The sequence below is a fragment of the Triturus cristatus genome, chromosome 3_2, assembly GCF_964204655.1.
Source record: "Triturus cristatus chromosome 3_2, aTriCri1.1, whole genome shotgun sequence".
NCBI classification, from domain to species: domain Eukaryota; kingdom Metazoa; phylum Chordata; class Amphibia; order Caudata; family Salamandridae; genus Triturus; species Triturus cristatus.
Window position 1 is genome coordinate 1,107,298,955 of NC_140584.1, and position 13,332 is coordinate 1,107,312,286.

Here is a 13,332-nt window from a genome sequence, read left to right on the forward strand (position 1 = left end):
GAGAAGTTTCTGCACCCTCCTTAACTGCCCTGCTTGGGTTAGTCTGTGTCACTCCTGTCATCCAAGACATCATGCGAGGCCCAAGCAATTGTCTCTGCTCTGTGAGCAGTGTTCCACACCTCATTAAAGGCGGCACTTACTGGCAGCTGCAAGCAGGCAAATGCTAATTAGCAAGCTGGAGCTTCATACAGACAGTCTAACTTTTTAAAAGTTACCTTTTTTCTATTTATCAAGATCCAATATCGTCATTAAATCGTTTTTTTCATGATTCATTTTGTAGCTTATCCTAAAACAAAATCAGCAATAATATATATAAATTGCATTTTAGTTTTTTCTGAAGAAAAGTTACAGCTAAAGACAGTGAAAATACACAGTGTAGTCTAGTTGCTTTAGAAAACCACTAACATTCAATTCGTTCAGTTCCACATGGAAATACTAGTCACTCTACCTTGTAAGCTGCAAGGCCCACTTAAAGGGAAGTTATTTCATATTTAAAAGTAGGCTTCTGTTGTGGTTTTACTTATTTAATTCATTCCTTTTTATATAACCTTGTTCCTGCTTCACTACTTCTTTGTCTGTGCAGCTCGTTGCATTCTATGTTCTATCTGTGACTAGCCTGGCAACAGAATGTGGGCAAAGGAGAGTGGAGGTTGGTGTTGGAGGAGGCGGTTAGCTGGAATAAGGACTGGTGGTTTTATTCTTTTACTAGAATAAATGTTACTGAAACCTACTTGTAGTCCTTCTGAGTTTCATGGACTTTACACTGGCGACGAGTGACCTGCTTGGGGACAGGAATTGATGCCACCAGTTTCCCCATATCGAACCTACAATCAAGATATACTTATTTCATGTCAGCTGAATCTGGATTTTGAACGTTGTGCATGTTAGAGACATCGGAGCTGTACCTGGCTGTACATTGGTCTTCATCTAAGTTTGGTACCTTAAGCGCTCCACAACGAGGAGGCTGTTCATTGTGTCAAGTCAGCACGGTAAAATATGTATGGCGAGAATATTTCGTAGATGTTGACAAGAAGGCTTTGCTGATGGGTGCCGATGTCGAACTGCCCGTTTCCAACAACTTTAAGTAAACTTTAACGGCGTTCGCGCTGCAGTACTGTCGTGTGGGAAGACAGATTTTCTGAACGCGCTGCTGTACTGTCATGAGGGGAGACAGATTTTCGGAACTACTGTGTGCTCATGAGCTAACGTGTGGAGAGACAGATCCTTTGGAGGAAGGATTCAATTTGCGATATAGTTTTTGTTTTTGATAACCTCTTCGATGTTGGATTGAACATTTGACAGTCAATATTTGAACGTCAGGATTTGAACGGTAACGGTAACGGTAACAGCTCCGCGAGCTAGACTCACCTGCTCGTGCGCTGCCCCGTTGCTGTGGAGTCTCGAGAAGCTCGTGCGCTGCCCCGTTGCTGTGGAGTCTCGAGAAGCGTGAAGCGAGAGGCGAGTGGCAGCGTTGCTGAGAACCACCCGGCTCACGTTACGCTAGCGTCATGATCAGTTTCATCGTGTATCAGTGATACACACACTGGATATCTACGGCGGTTGACTACGCTTCGTTTGGGAGGAGAGCTGTTGTGTATCAGTGATATACACACTATCGACACAGAGGGTTATAGAGAGAGGTTTTTGGAACAATTTTAACCTTACGTTTTAATGCAGATTTTGCACAAAACTCTTCCTTATATTTCAATGTATTGAAATTAATGACAACTAGTTTTTTTTTTTGTTGTTTTCTTTATTTGTTTATTTATTTATTTTGTACAGGTGTATGAGTTATTACTCTTTTAGTACTTATTCAACTTATTCATGATGACTGCGTCTAGCATGTCGCAACCTCCTCAGTTTTTGAGTGATGTGGGTGACCCCATGTTACCATGGAAAAGATGGAAACCTCTTTTTGATTCGTATTTACTGGCTATTGGGGGAGAAAAGTTCTCAGCAGTGCGAAAGCAAGCTACACTTTTACACAATTTGGGGATTGAGGGTAGACATGTGTATGATAGTCTAGATGAGATTCCCCTGGGACGTGGTGAGGGTGAACCTGAGAATATTTATGACATGACTGTACTTATGCTGGAGAATCATTTTGGTTCCAAGATCAACGTAGTTTTAGAACGCCATAAATTTTTCTCCAGAATTCAAGGGAAGCAGGAGAAAATCACTAGTTATGTGGCGACTTTGAAGACTTTGGCACGTACCTGTGAGTTTGAACAACTCACGGATTCTCTCATCAGAGATCAAATTGTCAGGTGCACGAATGATCCTAAGGTACAACAAAAGCTTCTGGCCAAGAATCCAGATCTTAAGGACACGTTGTCCATTGTAGAGGGTATGGAGAACACAAATATGTGGGTACGAGAGATGAAAGTGGATAAGGGTCCTTGTGTTTCAGCTGATGAGAAGACTGTTAGCGAAATAAAGAAGGAGGAAGTTGTAAAGACTGACGTTAAGGGTGTGATTAAGGAGAATTGTGAGAAAGACAAGAAGTCTCCATATTCAGAACAGCCTAATTTCAGAAACAGGTCCTCTGAACAATTTGGTTTTAGGAGTAACAGAGGAGGTTTTAAATGTTTCAGGTGTGGGAGTGAAAATCATTCACCCAACAGTCCCAATTGTTTCGCGAAGTCTGTGGTGTGCAATAAATGTGGTAAAAGAGGACATTATGCACGGGTGTGTCGGAATGGTAGAAGTCAAACAGTGCAGTGTGTGGATCAGGAAAGGAAGTTTGTTTGCAGCATCAGGCATGATGGAGTTGTTGATGGGGACATATTAGACATGCCTGAATGTGAAGTGTTGATTGGGGGTGAGCGATTTTCAGTGTTGGCTGACTCGGGATCACCTTACACGATGGTTGGTGATGCGAACTGGGATGCTGTTATTGGTCTGGAGAAGACTGAATTGTTTCCCCCGGATATTAGTCCTGTTGGATATGGGGGAGTTAAGATTGATGTTTTGGGTTTTGTTGTAAGGAAGATCCAGTTTAAAGACAGGGAGACTTTTGGTAAAGTGTATGTGGCGAAAAGGGGGGACAACCTTTTGGGGTGGAGACACCAAAGAGATATGGGAATCAAATTGGATCCAAATTCCCCAGAGAAAGTTTTACTTGTGTCACCTTCTTCCATGTCAACTGATATATGCTCTCAATTTCCCAGAGTTTTTAGTGATGGGTTGGGGTTGTTGAGAAATTTTGAACATAAGATTATTCTAAAGGACAATGCTCAACCTTTTGTCAGCAAGGTTAGAAGAGTTCCACATATGTTAATGGAACCGTTGGATTTGGAACTTAAGAAGTTGTTGTCGAGTGGTGTGATTGAGGAGATTGAGTGTTCTGAGTGGTTGGCTCCCATTGTTTTGGCACCTAAGGATGGTGGGAAGGGGATCAGGATGTGTGTGGACTTGCGTGGGTTGAACAAGCACATTTGGGTGGACAGACAACCTTTACCCAATATTTCCCAAACACTTGCTTTGATTAAAGACGCTAAATGGTTTAGTGTGATGGATCTTTCTTCTGCTTACCATCAGGTTCTTTTGCATCCTGATTCTAGGCATTTGACTTCTTTTGTCACGCCTTTAGGAGCTTTCAGGTTTGTCCGAATGCCCTTTGGGTTGGCCTCTGCTGCGGCTTGTTTTCAGAGGGTGATGAATAAGGTGCTGGCTGGGTTGCAGAAGGTTCTAGTTTTTCAGGATGACATATTGATTTATGGTAAGGATGTGTGTGACCATGACGAGGTGCTTTGGAAAGTTTTGGAAAGGTTGCAAGAAGCTGGTTTGGTTATAAAAAAAGAAAAGTGTAAGTTCCGTGTGTCGTCTGTGGATTATCTGGGGCACACCATTTCTTCTGATGGTATTAGTCCTAAGCTCAATTTGGTTGAAAGCATAGTTAAAGCTCCTGTTCCAGTCAGTAAGGATCAAGTTCGTTCATTCTTGGGTTTAGCCGAGTTTTGCTCCAAGTTCATACCTAATTTTGCAGGGGTTTCATTTCCTTTAAGGGAGTTGTTGAGGAAGGGTGTACAATTTTCATGGTCGGTTGAGTGTTCTTTTGCTTTTGACTCCATCAAAAAGACAATAAGTCTTATGCCCACTCTGGGACATTTTGATTCTAGGAAAAAGACAATTTTGTCTACAGATGCGAGCACGCTTGGTTTGGGGGCGGTACTTTCACAAGTTGTTGAGGGTGAGTTGAAGATTGTTGCTTTTGCGTCTCGTTCTCTTAAGGGTGCTGAGGAACGATATTCAGTAATTGAGCGGGAAGCGTTAGCGGTATTTTGGGCTGTACATCATTTCAAGTTTTATCTTTGGGGGTTACCGGTGACAGTTAGGTCTGATCACCGTCCCTTATGTCAAATTTTTGCTTGCAGAGATGTTGAAAATGTTTCTCCTAGGATCAAGCGTTGGGTTGAGGGACTTTCTGATTTTAATTTCATTGTTGAGTATGTTCCAGGTTCTATGAATGTTGTTGCGGACTGTCTGTCTAGGTTGCCTATTGATCAGTCTGGTGCTGAAGTTGATGGGTCTTTGGTTGGATGGGTGCAGGAAAATGCTGTTAATCAAGAGGAATGGTCATTGATCTCTCATGATGATAAAGATTTGGAGTTACTTAAGAGGTTCACGATTAAGGGTTGGCCAGCGGTGGAAGACATTCCGGAGCAATTGAAGAAGTTTATTAATGTTAAGGAGGAATTATGTGTTTTTGATGACAAATTGTTAAGGGGTAACCGTGTGGTGCCTCCTTGTGAACTTAGGAGTAAGTTAATCAATTTGGCTCATGAAGGGCACTTGGGCAGGAATTTAACAAAAGCTAGAGTTCGCGAATGTTATTGGTGGCCAACAATGGACAAACAGGTGGAGGAGGTAGTTAAAGACTGTTGGGAGTGTGCTAATAATGATAAGAGCAAGAGTAGTCGTACTGCACCGCTTTCACCTGTTGAGATTCCGACTGTACCTTGGACCAAATTGGGTTTAGATATTGCTGGTCCTTTTGAGTCTTTCGCGCACAATGAGCGGTATGTGTTACTGTTGGTGGATTACACCTCCAAGTGGGTAGTTACCAAATGTGTACCAACAGTAAATACTAGAACTGTTATTGAGTTTTTGACTGAGGAATTTTCAAGAGAGGGTATACCTAAACAGCTTGTCACAGACAATGGTGTTCAGTTTGTCTCCTTTGAGATGAATACATTTTTGAAGGAATTATCTATTGTACATTTTAAGACAGCTCTATATTCTCCGCAATCCAATGGGCTGGCGGAGAGGATGAATAGGATTGTGAAGTCGTGCGCTCAAAGAGCTTTGCAGAGTAGATCTTCGTTGAAAGAAATGCTTAGGAAAACATGGTGGGCTCACCGCAACACTCCAAATTGTTTAACTTTGGTCTCACCTTTCTCTGTTTTGAGAGGGAGGAAACCTCGTGATAAATTGAACCCGGCTTGGTTGTTTTTGAATGTTGAGGGTGTGCAGTTGGATGAGGATGCAGTGTGGAGGCAGAAGTGTCACCAGGAAAAATATAAGAGCAGGTTTGATTCTAAGAACTCTGCTGTTCTTAGACAATGGAGTGTGGGTGATGAAGTTTTGGTCAAAAGATCTGGGCTTCTGAGGAAGGGTCTTTCACGTTTTATGGGCCCATTCATTATCAAGGAAGTGAGGAAAAATGTTGTGGTATTGGATTCTGGGGAGGTTTGGAGCATGTCTCGTCTGGTCAAGTGGGTGCCAGGTTCTAAAGGTACGTCTGATGTGTCTACTCATGATTCTGCCTTGACTCATCACGATTGTACTCCGATGGCTATGCATCATTCTGGCAACCACCGTAGGATGAGATTTGCGCCATCTTGGCATAAAGATTATGTAATGTCTTGAGGTTAACTTGACAAGGGGACTATGAGATGTCTTGTTTGCAAATGTTTTGTTTTGCTTTATATAAGTTGCCTTGTAAATTGAAGTTTCAATATTGTGGGGAGGGAGATGTGTTGTGGTTTTACTTATTTAATTCATTCCTTTTTATATAACCTTGTTCCTGCTTCACTACTTCTTTGCCTGTGCAGCTCGTTGCATTCTATGTTCTATCTGTGACTAGCCTGGCAACAGAATGTGGGCAAAGGAGAGTGGAGGTTGGTGTTGGAGGAGGCGGTTAGCTGGAATAAGGACTGGTGGTTTTATTCTTTTACTAGAATAAATGTTACTGAAACCTACTTGTAGTCCTTCTGAGTTTCATGGACTTTACAGCTTCCTAACTCAAAAAGCATTTGGGCAAGTTTAAAAGGTGTAGCAGTCAAGCTGCACATGCAGGCCTGAAGCCAAGTTCTCCTTGTCAGACACACTGATGGCACAAAAGGTGCTGCAGTCCTTAAGAAACATCTTTCTATGCCATTGATATATTTTCCTATTCCATTTACTATAGCCTTACTGGAAAGTTACCTATGTCAAGTGGGGATTAGCCAATTTTACCTAGTTTTAAGGGTCAGAACACATACACTGAGGACTAAACAGAAGAAGTCCTGTGTGCCTGGGTAAAAAACAAACACAGCAGTGTCAGTCCACACAAATGTTGTCTGTCACGCAAAAAGAAGCACTTTCTCACAACCATTAAGCAAACTTACGTTTTACTGGTATTTATAAGCAAATAATAGTGGTCGTTAGCTTATATCCCAATGGTTCTAATGATTTCAGAGGAAGTGACATCACCCAACTTTTCACCTTGATGGGAGGCAATTCTTTCACTTTTTTCAACATTCGAGGCTACAAAATGGTAGATAACCCTGATTAATAGCAAGTGCTAAATCCCAACAAATGCAACCAGTGAACGATAAAGGGTTTTAAAAGGGTTATCAATGCACAGGGGCTGCAGAGCACTCTGTCCCAAGAAGAAGAATCATGATTTAAAGGTTTACTGCTGACAAGTCTGAACCTCAGTAAGAGCTCAGCTGTCCTATACCAAGGTCAGTGTATTTAATTTAAAATCATTTCAGCAACTTTTAATTACTGTGATTATAAATGACAAAAGTGTGATATGACGCAGGAAATTAAACATTTTATTTGTATTATTATTGTTAGCATTATTATTATTAATATTATTATGATGTAAGTGGAAAGAGTGATGGCAGTCACTCCAGCCGGTCCAGGATGAGGTCAGCACTGCTACCTCTTCTTTCTTTTTTTTGGTAAAATTTTTCACACCCAGGGTCCTGCTGACCAACATTACACATATGACCAGCAGACGAAGAATCCCCCCTCAAAATACACATCAGGAGAAATCCGTTCCACTGCATTCCTACCCTACATCCCCCACCCACCTCCCCCTCTACCCCCACCCCCCCCAGTCAGTGTGCCCGCAGTAACTCCTCATCAGCCACCTTCCATCTGGCCCTATGGCCTGAGACGTCCCAGCTCCGGGCAAACGGGCAAACCCCTGCTAGTATTCAGCCCGAGAGAGAGGGCAGCACTGCTACCTCTTCTTGACAGAAAACAAACTGATAAAAATGTTTTTAACATAATATTTTTTACAGGCATGATTAAGTACACCAAAAAAACGAAACTTCTTCATTAAAAGGTCACAGCATATAGATATTAAATATGAGAAGCCCCAAGTCGTCTGAGAATTACAGAGGTTGACATTTGGAGAACTGCTGCATAGTGGATATTAAATGTACTCTCACTGGATGATTAGATATGTTCTTTAATTACAACTCCCTCACGGGCAGTCATTAATAACTCACATCAATACCTTCAACGTGTGAAGAAATAGTAAATAAGAATGCACCCAGTCATCCAAATGTGTTTTCCATTCAAGCACAACATCTCACATAGGTGCACTCACACATGCCTGATTGAAATGTCTCTGCTTGTTTAGTTTTACTTTGAATTATTTATCTATTTCATTTTTTTCCTGATTCTTGAGGTGTGGTGAGCCAAAGAATGGATGTATGACGTTACAACGCATACATTTATATCGCGGTACATTACATCGCGGTTTTGACAACGCAAGTCATTACAACGACTTGCGTTGGTGGGCGCTGGACTTAGGAGTAGTATAATTTACTATTCCAACTCCAGTCTACGTACAGTAGGGAAGGTGTTGGATAGTAAATTATACTATTCCTTGTCCTAGAGCGCCATCCAGCGCAAGTCGTTGTAACGACTTGCGTTGTAAAAACCGCGATGTAATGGCATCGCGATGTAATCCCCGCGTTGTAAACGATGTTTCCCCCAATGAAGAAAATGTTCAGGTGATAATAACTCAGCACTGAATGAAAGATAAAAGTGTTGTTTGTGATTTGTTAAATCTTGTCTTTCCTGAATAGTGTATGGCCAGACAAACAAATATGGTTGGCTGTCTTACCACAGGGCTGTGTATTCCAATGATACATGGACAAATTCAAAATGTAAATAATTTGTTTTTGTATCATGTGACAGCGAACAACTGCCTTTTCTAAGCGCTGTAAGTGGCATGTGTTATAAGTATCTAATGTAATAATACTCAGTATAGTGGCTTTAAAATATAAAATGACTGAGCTGGCCTTGATGAGATTCGACCTTCTTTTAACCTGTGAATCACAGCAGATGTCACGAGTGACCATTAACTCACTAACCCATCTGTCCGGCATTGTCTTCAGTGTTTTGCCTTCCACAAACCATGGACAACCATGGTTTTGCAGTAAACTTATTAAAAGGAAATACTTTGAGATATGGGAATTGGAGTGCTTTCAAATAAATGCAAAAGAGATTTTATAGCTTTATGCAGAACAAACCCGATCCGAAGGCATCAGGAATTAAAACGCTTTACAGGACCACCAGTTGCGTTACATACAGACACATTCATCATTTCTTTTCTTTTTGTTGGGCACGGGAAGATTAGGTGATTTGCCTAGAATCACAGGATGTTGAGCATCATTGCTGAGACTCGAACCGGTTGCCCCGCTTCAAGGTCGACCGCTCTAGCCATTAGGCCACATCCTCTCCGCATGTTATGATACAAATTGGGTTTCTGGTTGGTTAGGGTATGCACCTAAGCCAGTAAGAACCCACCACTCTAGTCGGGATAAGGGAGTTACACACTCACGATATCCCCTGCTCATCCCCCGGTAGATTGGCAAAGCAGTCACGCTTATCCCAGAGGCAAAGGTTAAAGAGTGTGCGCAACACACACACACACACACACCAGAGGCACACAGGGCATCCACAAAGAGAGACTCCACACAAGGTTATATTAAAATATCACTTGTATTGTATAAAAATACATAGAGCACAGTCACAAGAACCACAATTCACATTGCCAACTAGGCAATAGTCATAAGACCACATGCATCATACATCCCTTTGTATCATATGTAAAGCACATTAGACCACTTTCACATAAATCACTTGCCACTAGGCAACGGTAATTACATTACATGTAGGGTACTAACATATAGACATATATATGGCCCAAGTCATTAGAACATACTAAGCCTAATATCCCAGTCATAGCACTACTGTACATATGTATAGGTTGCACATGTCATAAACAACCTCCCATGACATTTGCTACTAGGTCCACCCCAGGATTAGAATGATAGTGATCCCAATATCAGGAATGAGGTAAAGTGGGGGGGGAAGACAGAAGAACTACCACTTTCATCCGACCATCACCCCTAATGAACTTAGGACAGAGCGCTCCTGTGCTATTAATGCAGGGAATGGTCCCGTGTACTACCTAATCCAGCGAGTCCCGTAGTGTGCGGAAACAGGGGCCGAGCAGGGCCTCAGTCGGGGTTTCCTACCTGCTCGGCTAACTTGCGGTAAGAATATAACCCCAGCGATATATAATATGGCAGCTGCCTGCGGCCATGCGGTGCAGCTATGAACTATGGCAGGGGCTTAATCTCCATTTTGGCTTTGAACAACACGCGGGAGACCTCGTCAGGCCTTTCCCGCCGATGGCAATACTGGGGACAGCTGTGCACAGCTGTGCAGTGCAGCTGCTGAAGAAAAGGCGTCTCCCTCGGGGACAATACCATGAGAGGGACACGCTCCACTCTCTGACAGGAGTGCTGCACTCACCACCCCAGCCTGGCTCCTCTTGTCAGGCCCCGTAGCTGGCATTCAGATAGGCATGCTGGGAAAGGACGCGGTTCCCGGCTCAGGTTTGTTGCTCCCCCTCTTGGGAGAGAACACGGCAGCTGGGACTAGTCCCAAGGGCTGGGGCTTTGTCATAAGTGGTCCAGTCCTTCCTTTCTTTGCAATCCCAGTTGCAATGTGGGTGGGGGGCCACATGGACCCCTGCACTGGGAACCACCAACTCCTGGGGCTACTTTAAACAATATGGGAGGGTCTCGCGGATCCCCACTGTCCAGGGGATTGCCACCTCCCCGGGGCACTCTCTTTCATTAAGTAACGGGGGGAGTCACCTCCACAGGACACCAATACACTAATAAAGGGGATCCGTTGCGGACCCCCGGCCCCGGTGACCACCACCTCCCCAGGGCAAATTTGAATATGGAAGGTTGGGTGCAGGGTCTCCCTCCAGGAGCCCCAGGTGGCCCTGTGACTCAGCAACCCCAGAGCCATCTACAGCAATGTCCCTGGGTGCCCAACTCTGGGACATTGCAGTTTGCTATGGCATGGCGGGAGCATGCCATAGCAACAGTGTGCTCTGCTTTGAGCAAGTGAGCGCATTTTGATCGCACTTGCTTTAAGTGGAGCACACTTTGCTTTTTAAACACAGGGAGCTGGGGTGTAAAAAGCAATGCCTGCTCCCGCAGGACACCACCCCCGGTCCCCAATGAGGTGGCAATGCTCCGGGGTATAGGGACTCCGGGGCAAAGTTGGCCTGGGGAGGGGGCTGTTTGGTCCCCCTCCCCATTAAATATATATGAAGGCCCCCTCCCTTTAAAAAACAAGTTTAAAGTCCTATCCCGGGGGGCCATTTGACCCCCTCCCTTTGAATAATACAATTAATTGGGCTCAGGGGCCAAAATCAGCCAGGGATGGGGACTGCATGGCTTGCCTCCCTTTGACTTTATTAAAATATTAAAAAATGGGTCGCCCCGGGGAATGGTGTTCCTGCGTCCCATAATGGTCCACGCGCCCACCCCCCATCCTAAAAAAGAAAGAAATCAACAACTACAAAAACCTGGCAACTCACCGTAGGCCCCTCCCCCTTTTTCCACTACTCTGCAAATGCCCCTCCTGGTGCGCACCAGGTTGGGGAATGAAGTTCCCTTGGCTGCTGAGGGTCCTAAGGGGCAAAGAAGTCATACTTTTACCGCCAGTAAGCCTCAGACAGTGGGATTGATGAGAGGGGGTCAGCGGCCACATCCACTTTCTCCATCACCCTGCAAACTGCTTGTCATCAGTGATGTCACTGACTATGTCATGAGTGATGTAATATGTGAGGTCATAAGCAGTGCATTATGGTCGTACAAGTTATTTTTCCTTCTTTTCTCATCACTGGCTTTTAGTTTTGTTTTTTAATAATCCTCAAGTAGTGTATATTGAGAGCAATTATATGCAACTCATTCAGGTATCTACCACAATGATATATACTTTGATCCTTGTATCACTGGACAAGATTATAAAATTCACACCAAAGCACACAAAAAATTATAATTTGGATGAAACTCTATACATCCGATGTTTATATAAACAGATGTACAAACGCTCTACTATATTAAGATGAGGGTTTTCTATATTTCTTTTGTCCGAGGGGCATGATATTTAACTATTTGCTACGGTGACTTAAATGGTCCATCGTGTCCCTTTTATTGTTATGATGATACATTTAGTGAAATTTACTATCCTATTATGACAGAGGGGTTCCTATCTAATTAGATAGGACATTTCTAGTAGATATCCTTTTACTGACTATATTTGGATTTTTGGCCGAGCAATATGGTATTTGTAACTAGCAGTGGCACAGTAACGTTCAAACCTATAGATCAACTATTACTGTCACATGATTATACAATACAAGGATGTGTTAGGTTTCTACCTGGCTTCCAGTGGATACATATTGTATATTTATACCAAGTGCTTGTTATTCTACTTGTTCTTAGTTGAATTATTTATTTGTTATCATTGTTTTTATTGCAGTTTTTGAGTTATGTCTAAATTCCATGTGTCTATGTGCCATTTCATATGTTGTAGTTATATTATTATTGTTGTATGTTTACACATTAAGTAGTTTTATGTCAATTGTATACATGTTTGAATTGTACTTTTTGTCTTTTACATGTAAGTCTCAGCCATGATGAAGTATTAAATGTAAATGGAATGAAACGCGTTGGCTGGATGTTGTTGAAAATGGATATAAGAAGAAAATTAATAAACATCATATTTTGGAATATATACATCGAAATCTCTCTGGACTACAGATTTCTTACAGTGCACCTTTCAATTTGGTATCATCTCTAAATATTGCTGGACAGCTGTACTGAACATTAGCAGGTACCGGATGAGTAGTGCACGACACCACACACTTTTTGTGCACTCTGATCGAGGTGCAGTCTTTTCAGTCCGCTGTTGTTCCAATTGTTTACTTTATATATAGAGCTTAACATTTGCCTGGCTTTATGTCTACAGCCCTCAAGGCGCACAGGACAGCTACAAAACCTGTGCCATAGGTGTGCTTTAACCTACTCCTGCATACAATTACATACAACTGTCATTGCACACAAAATGGCATTCCATTTCACAGCATATATCCTTGTGAGAGGATGTGGCCTTACGGCTAGAGCGGTCGACCTCGGAGCTGGGGAACTGGGTTTGAGTCTCAGCAAGGACACTGGACACTCAAAATCCTGTGATACTGGGCAAATCACTTAATATTCCCGTGCCTAATAAAAATGAATGTGTCCATCTTTAATGAAACTGGTGCTCATGTAAAGCTCTCTGATACCTGAAGTCTCGGGTTTAGTTTGCGCAATATAAAACTCTGAGAAAAAAGAAAAGGAAAAATAAAATAAGAGACCGCACCTCAAAATAACAGAATAATCCAGAAGCCTTAGTTTTAAAGGTACAACATACGTGTTTGCTTGTAAGGAAACAAGTAATTGAGTAAAATGTTTTAGATCATAGAAAACCCTAGTAAAGGATAAATGAACTACTGAAACAAATCTAATCCATAATTTAGTCATAGGGCATCATTTTAATCATTGCTGTATATCTGTGTTTCTGGTGTGTTCAGTCAGAGCTTCAGTACCATTCTACCTCACTGCATAACTGCACATCGTTGTTTGTAAGACATGGTTAGAATAGTGTTGTTCTGTGCATGTCAAATTTTACAAGAAGGCCTAGGTTTTCTTCTAAGGATTGTGCAGGTGTTGAAAAGCCTTTTTAATGGTT